The sequence below is a fragment of the Scomber japonicus genome, chromosome 7 (genome assembly GCF_027409825.1).
Source record: "Scomber japonicus isolate fScoJap1 chromosome 7, fScoJap1.pri, whole genome shotgun sequence".
Taxonomy (NCBI): Eukaryota; Metazoa; Chordata; class Actinopteri; order Scombriformes; family Scombridae; genus Scomber; species Scomber japonicus.
This window is the reverse complement of record NC_070584.1, coordinates 32,289,687-32,296,930: the sequence shown is the minus strand read 5'-3', so window position 1 is coordinate 32,296,930 and position 7,244 is coordinate 32,289,687. Positions and strand designations below refer to the sequence as shown.

The 7,244-nt window shown below is 35.3% G+C and overlaps 1 long non-coding RNA gene across 1 annotated transcript; it reads right to left on the bottom strand.

Annotated features, from left to right (window-relative positions):
• Nucleotides 1–5,367: 5,367 nt before the first annotated feature.
• LOC128361420 (uncharacterized) lies at nt 5,368–6,086 on the bottom strand. The gene is made up of 3 exons (XR_008321587.1): nt 6,022–6,086; nt 5,522–5,617; nt 5,368–5,410 (listed from the first exon to the last, which is right to left on the bottom strand). It is a non-coding gene; the product is annotated as an uncharacterized LOC128361420 (long non-coding RNA).
• Nucleotides 6,087–7,244: the final 1,158 nt, after the last annotated feature.

The following is a 7,244-nucleotide window of genomic DNA, read 5'->3' as shown; positions in this document are numbered from 1 at the left end:
TCCCATTAAACCCTGCCAACACCGAAGACCTTCAGCTGCAAGTTATGAAATAAATCATGGTGAGTTAAACAATCAGCATGAATCCTGTTTGTTATATAAACACAGATAAAGTATTCAAAGTTAATCTGACCACAAATTACATCACACAATGACAGAACAGTATTTAAGACAAAATAAACCAAATAAATTGTCCCCATAAAAGATTCATTATGTTGACAAAAACAAATCGATGCAGGATTGTGTTTCTTTCTAAAACACAGTTTCTGTTGCAAATTAGGCAAGGCAAGGCAAATTAGTCTTATTTGTGTTGTTGGATCAATTTGTACATTTCTGTGATTGGTGTGAAACCATTAAGACAAATAACATTTAGTTGTTTTTTTATATTTAGTTATCATAATTTGATTTTTTAGAAATGATATGAGGAATAACCAGGACATATAAAAAGAAAAAGGATATTGAAAAATCTAATTTCAAAGGTAAAATATAGTTTTGAAATGTAAAGTGACAATGAAACAAATTTAAAATGCAAAAGCTGCAATGGAAATGCTTAAACTGAAAACTTAAATTGTAATGATGACATTGAAAATGACAATGGACAAAACAACAACAGAGACACATCAAATATGAAAATCAAAATGGAAAATGGAAAATATTAAATGGAAAGACTTATATTGCTATTCAAGCTGTATGTAAATAAAGAGGCATGGCCCCAAAGGCTGCAGGGAGGGTTTGAAACAGCTGGGGTGCAGAGGCACCTTATGGACAGCAGGGGGAACTGACTGCTAAAGAGCACAGTGAGTTTGGCAGAGCGGTATGAGTCCAAACTAGAAGAAGAACTGGACAGTAAACAGATTTTGTTACTGTCTATGAATCAGACATATTATCATGAGCTAACTTTATTTTACTGGGATGCTGCAGTTATGGTGAAAATAATTATTCACCAAGCTAAAACATTCAAACTGTTGAAGACATCTCACTGTGTAAATGACTGAGAAGGTAATAGATGTATTTGGCTTATTCACACACTACACTTGGGCTATTCAGTTAGTTTCTCTTTGTTCTAATAGAAGATAAGGGTAATGAGTCCAAACAGCAAAGTCATCACATTCAGTTTGACAGACCAGGATGGTTACAGAAGCTGCCTCCACAACATTTTGGTGGTTGAATAAACTTGACATCATCAAGCAGGTGCTTCAAGTCATAAAGATCTCCACAAAGCTCTCCAGAGACACATCCAAAGGTATGAAGTTTTGCACCATCGTAACCTTGCACTGTGGATGACAAAATACTTTTTTAAGTTTCAAAAGGTTTAATCAGCAGGAAATTGACACTTTAAAGGCAGCAATAATGTGTTTTGAGACATAAAATGATCATGAGGGCTCACCAGTCCCACTAACGCAGCGGTCCTCGTCTCCCCTACACTGTACTGTCTTCTTCTTACACTCAGCAGAAGATGGATCATCACAGGTGAAACACTGCAGGTTGTTTTTCTTCAGATCATCAGGGTCTGAAACAGAACAGGAGACATGACAGAAACTGTACAAGACACAAAGTGACTTATTGTTCTTCACTGTGACCAACATTAGACTGATACTGTGTACTGTGGATTTAGTGTCTTTAAAAAGTGAAACCGTTCTCTTTACTTACAAGGTATGTCTTCCCTGTTGCAGCCATCTGTGTTACACACATGAATGGATTCAGCCACAAATCCAAAATTGAATGAAAATGCATGCTTTCCTTCAATGTTAGGAGAGAGTGGCACACAGGACCTGGCAGTGATCTGATGGAGAGTCCCATTCACATATCCTGTAAAGTGAAAATCAGACCAAACACTGTAACACAAAATCCCATTTAGAATTGAATAAGTGAATGAATTTAAGGAACAATCACATTTATTTTCACACTTTATACAGATACCTTGTGAGGCAACAGTTGCACACAGCTGAGTAGAGGCACATGGACGTAACTCCAGTGTTCCAACTAAACCCTGCCAACACTGAAGAGCTTCAGCTGTAAGTTATGAAATAAATCATGGTGAGTTAAACAATCAGCATGAATCCTGTTTGTTATATAAACACAGATACAGTATACAAAGTTAATCTCACCACAAATTACATCACACAATGACAGAACAGTATTTAAGACAAAATAAACCAAATAAATTGTCCACATAAAAGATGTTTCTTCCTTATATTAATAATAAATATTCTTCTTGGTGTTATGTTAGTTTGGAGATGTATTTTCTTGCTGTACAGATATAAGAAACAAATGAAATGATGATGAACCTGAACTTGAACAAAAGTCAGCAGCTGGCAGACAAACAGCAGAGGTAAAAGTGAGGAGAATGATGAACTACCTGCAGAAATGCTGTTTTAAGAGTGAGTGAGGTTACCTGTGCTGGAGAAAGTCCAGATGAGAGTGAGAGACAGAATCAGCTTCATCATGATGAGGAAATATGCAAATTAAAGGAAACACTTTGTACAATGAACACCTGTTTGAAAAGAGGAAGTGGTGGTAAATATTTACATACTGACGGAACTGTATTCATCTTCTTACAAAAGTCATTAAATTTCTCATTGTCAAAAGCTGCAATACACAGTTTAACAAGCCATCAACTCTTTTTCTCAACTTTTTCTTTTGAAGAAAATTTAAAAAAAGGTAAATAAAGTGTGCTGTAATAAAATACATTGTATAAAAAACAAACAAACATTAAACAGCAAGTTAGAATTTGTAATCCAGATCTATTCGATGATTTTAAAAAAGTTATCCAAACTGCTGACATGAAAATATTAAATTAATAATGGATCATAAAACATGGTACACATTTAATAGTGACAGTCTGATACTGGTGACACCTACACCTCAGTATGAAAAGACGACAGGATTCAAATCAGAAGTTAAGTTGAATAGAATTGACGGTAACTGTAATTGTCACAAACTAGTGGAGCAGGTAGACTGAAATGCAGAGATTATTCATTTTTGGATGGATCAGGCAAAATAAAAGCTGGCTGAGTTGAGCAAAACAGATCACCAGATAAACCAGAGCAAAATGAACAGCATGAACTGAACTGAACAGAGGATCCAACCAAAACTGCAAACCAGGATTTAAATACTGACAGAACTAATAAGAGAATGAGGTGAGTCATTCAAACCAACAAAAATAATTATATAATATATAATATGAATAAACAAGACCAAATAATCAAAAGGACTGGACAGATCCACAGGGAACCAAGAGAACAGAAAATACAGAGTATCCAAAAACCATGAGTCTATGATAATTATATTATTATAACTATCATAAATGGTATAAAAACATAATTTCCTTCAATTAATTAAAATTTAAATCAGCTTTGAGCATCATATCAATAAAATTTCAGAATTATTTTAATAAAACTCACCCAGTCGAAACTCAACTCAACTCATCCAGTTTGTCATCCGACAGGAGCATTTATAGCTCTACCAGAGGTGTGTCACTTTCTTTTAACAGGAGAAAGACACAGTTTCACTTTCCACTTGTGTTTCTGGTACCACATACAACTTCCTGAGCGAAACATGTTGCAAAAAAAGCAGGATGCCATCCAGTATGCTTTCATTGGATTCAACCCCCTCAAATATGTTCATGGAATGGACAAAATATTAGGAACACCAATATATTGCACCCTAATACACCACTACCACTTATTACGACCTCAGTAATAATCATTAAGTAGAATTATCACCTTTCTGACCAGGTCAGCAAAACCCGAAAATGTAGAATTTATGGCCGAGCTGTTGTATTGGATTGCTTTAGATTGCACAGGTATACCTACTAAAGTGGCCGTTGAGTTGTATACAAACATAACAATCATGAAAGCAGTTGAACCAGTTGAATTCAGACTGCTTCATCATGGTCTCAGATTTAATCCATCGATATAAATTAAATACCAACAACTGGCCAGCAGATGGCGCCAATGTAACTGTATCAAAAGCTTCCAGACACTGAACCATTTTCAACACAATTACTTCACATTCCTGCAGACTGGAAGCTTTTCTGTAGACAGGCAGAAACACTGGTTTTCATCTTTTTATAAGCTTCTCTTTAAGTTCTTCTCTTTAAAAATAAATAATTATGACTTAATGAGAAACCATCAAAGTTCAGACGAGTACAGCATTATTTATTGAGAGTTTACAGTCAAAACTTATCATACATTTGATTTACAGTGATCTGAAAAGGTGTGAAAAACACATTGGGAATCAGGGAATTTATGCAAAATGTAGTCCATATAAATCCAAAATATGGATAACATAAAATTAAAAGATATTAAAAAAAGAAAAGGTTAATTATTATAGTTGTTTTATGATTATATAAATGTAGTTATAATTTGAATTTCTAGAAATTATATGGGGAATAATCAGGGCATATGAAATGAAAAGGATATTGAAAAATCTAATTTCAAAGGTAAAATATAGTTTTGAAATGTAAAGTGACAATGAAACAAATTGAAAATGCAAAAGCTGCAATGGAAATGCTTAAACTGAAAACTTAAATTGTAATGATGACATTGAAAATGACAATGGACAAAACAACAACAGAGAAACATCAAACATGAAAATCAAAATGGAAAATGGAAAATATTAAATGGAAATACACTACACTTGGGCTATTCTGTTAGTTTCTCTTTGTTCTAATAGAAGATAAGGGTAATGAGTCCAAACAGCAAAGTCATCACATTCATTTTGACAGACCAGGCTGAGTTACAGAAGCTGCCTTCACAACATTTTGGTGGTTGAATAAACTTGGCACCAGGCAGGTTCTTCAAGTCAGAAAGACCTTCACACAAATTTCCAGAGACACATCCAAAGGCATGACCTTTTGCACCCATGGTACTTTCCACTGTGGATGACAAAATACTTCTTTAAGTTTCAAAAGGTTTAATCAGCAGGAAATTGACACATTAAAAACAGCAATAATGTGTTTTGAGACACAAAATGATCATGAGGGCTCACCAGTCCCACTAATGCAGTGGTCCTGCACTCCCTCACAATGTACTGTCTTCTTCTTACACTCAGCAGAAAATGGATCATCACAGGTGAAACACTGCAGGTTGTTCTTCTGAACACCAGGGACTGAAACAGAACAGGAGACATGACAGAAACTGTACAAGACACAAAGTGACTTATTGTTCTTCACTGTGACCAACATTAGACTGATACTACATGTGAATGTGATTTAGTGTCTTTAAAAAGGGAAACCTTTCTCTTTACTTACAAGGTATGTCTTCACTGTTGCAGCCATCTGTGTTACACACATGAATGGATCCAGCCATATATCCAAGATTTAATGAAAATGTTTGCTTTCCTTCAATGTTAGGAGGGGGTGGCATACAGGACCTGCCGGTGGCCTGATGGAGATTCCCATTCACATATCCTGTAAAGTGAAAATCAGACCAAACACTGTAACACAAAATCCCGTTTATAATTGAATAAGTGAATGAATTTAAGGAACAATCACATTTATTTTCACACTTTGTACAGATACCTTGTGAGGCAACAGTGGCACACCACTCAGTAGTAGAGGCACATGGACGTAACTCTGGTGTTCCAACTAAACCCTCCCAACACTGAAGAGCTTCAGCTGCAAGTTATGAAATAAATCAGGGTGAGTTAAACAATCAGCATGAATCCTGTTTGTTATATAAACACAGATACAGTATACAAAGTTAATCTGACCACAAATTACATCACACAATGACAGAACGGTATTTAAGACAAAATAAACCAAATAAATTGTGCCCATAAAAGATGTTTCTTCCTTATATTGATAAAAAATATTCTTCTTGGTGTTATGTTAGCTTGGAGATTTCTTTTCTTGCTGTACAGATAATATAAGAAACAAACGAAATGATGATGATGAACCTGGACTTGAACAAAAGTCAGCAGCTGGCAGACAAACAGCAGAGGTAAAAGTGAGGAGAATGATGAACTAGCTGACATGACAGGAACCTGCAGAAATGCTGTTTTAAGAGTGAGTGAGGTTACCTGTGCTGGAGAGAGTCCAGATGAGAGTGAGAGACAGAATCAGCTTCATCATGATGAGGATATCTGCAGATTACAGGAAACACTTTATACAATGAACATCTGTTTAAAAAGAGGAAGTGGTTGGAAATGTTTACATAATGAAGGAACTGTATTCATCTTCTTACAAAAGTCATTAAATTTCTCACTGTACAAAACTGCAATACACAGTTTAATAAGCCATCAACTCTTTTTTTCTCAACTCTTTCATCTGAAGTAATGTTTGGATCTCTACATATAATTAGTAATTATATCTCTATAATTTTATTTTTATAAAATTTTATATTTTGAAAAAATGGTAAATAAAGTGTGCTGTAATAAAATACACTGTATGAAAAACAAACAAACATTAAACAGCAGGTTAGAATTTGTAATCCAGATCTATTCGGTGATAAAAATGTATCCAAGTCGCTTACATACAAATATTAAATTAGTAATGGATCATAAAACATGGTACACATTCAATAGTGACAGTCTGGTACTGGTGACACCTACACCTCAGTATAAAAAGACGACAGGATTCACATCAGAAGTTAAGTTGAATAGAATTGAAGGTAACTGTAATTGTCACAAACTAGTGGAGCAGGTAGACTGAAACTATGTTTACACGTGCCCGGATATTTTCATAAACGGACATTTCATCCTCTCCGTTTACAAAAAAAACTGCGTACACACCAGTCCGTCTTCGGAAAAGTTTCCGTTTACACTAACCCGTGTATATATGCCGTCAAGAGCAGCTCAAGCCCACATTAGCCAATCAGAATCCCGCATATAATAATAATAACACATAGTACAGCACTTGTATTTGCAAATGCAAACAAATACAAAGGGATTGCACCAGCATAAATGCCACTGCTATTCTGCATGCATCCATGATCACCATAGATTATAAACATAGACTGTAGATTGTTAATAATGTCGCATTTAACCCAGGAGCAGTTTCCGTCTCACAATCTGCCATCGGATCCCCAAATCTCAGTTTTTCTCTGTTTACATGCAAACGTGCAAACAGAGTTTTCCAAAATCTCCACTGTAGCCGGTATTTTTAAAAAGCATCGTTTTCAGGGGTGAATTCTCTGTTTGCATCTAAACGGAGGATGCAAACGATGGTTAATGTCTCAGTTTTTAACAATAACCGGGTACGTATAAACGGGGCCCGAAATGCAGAGACTACAGGCTTCTTTATT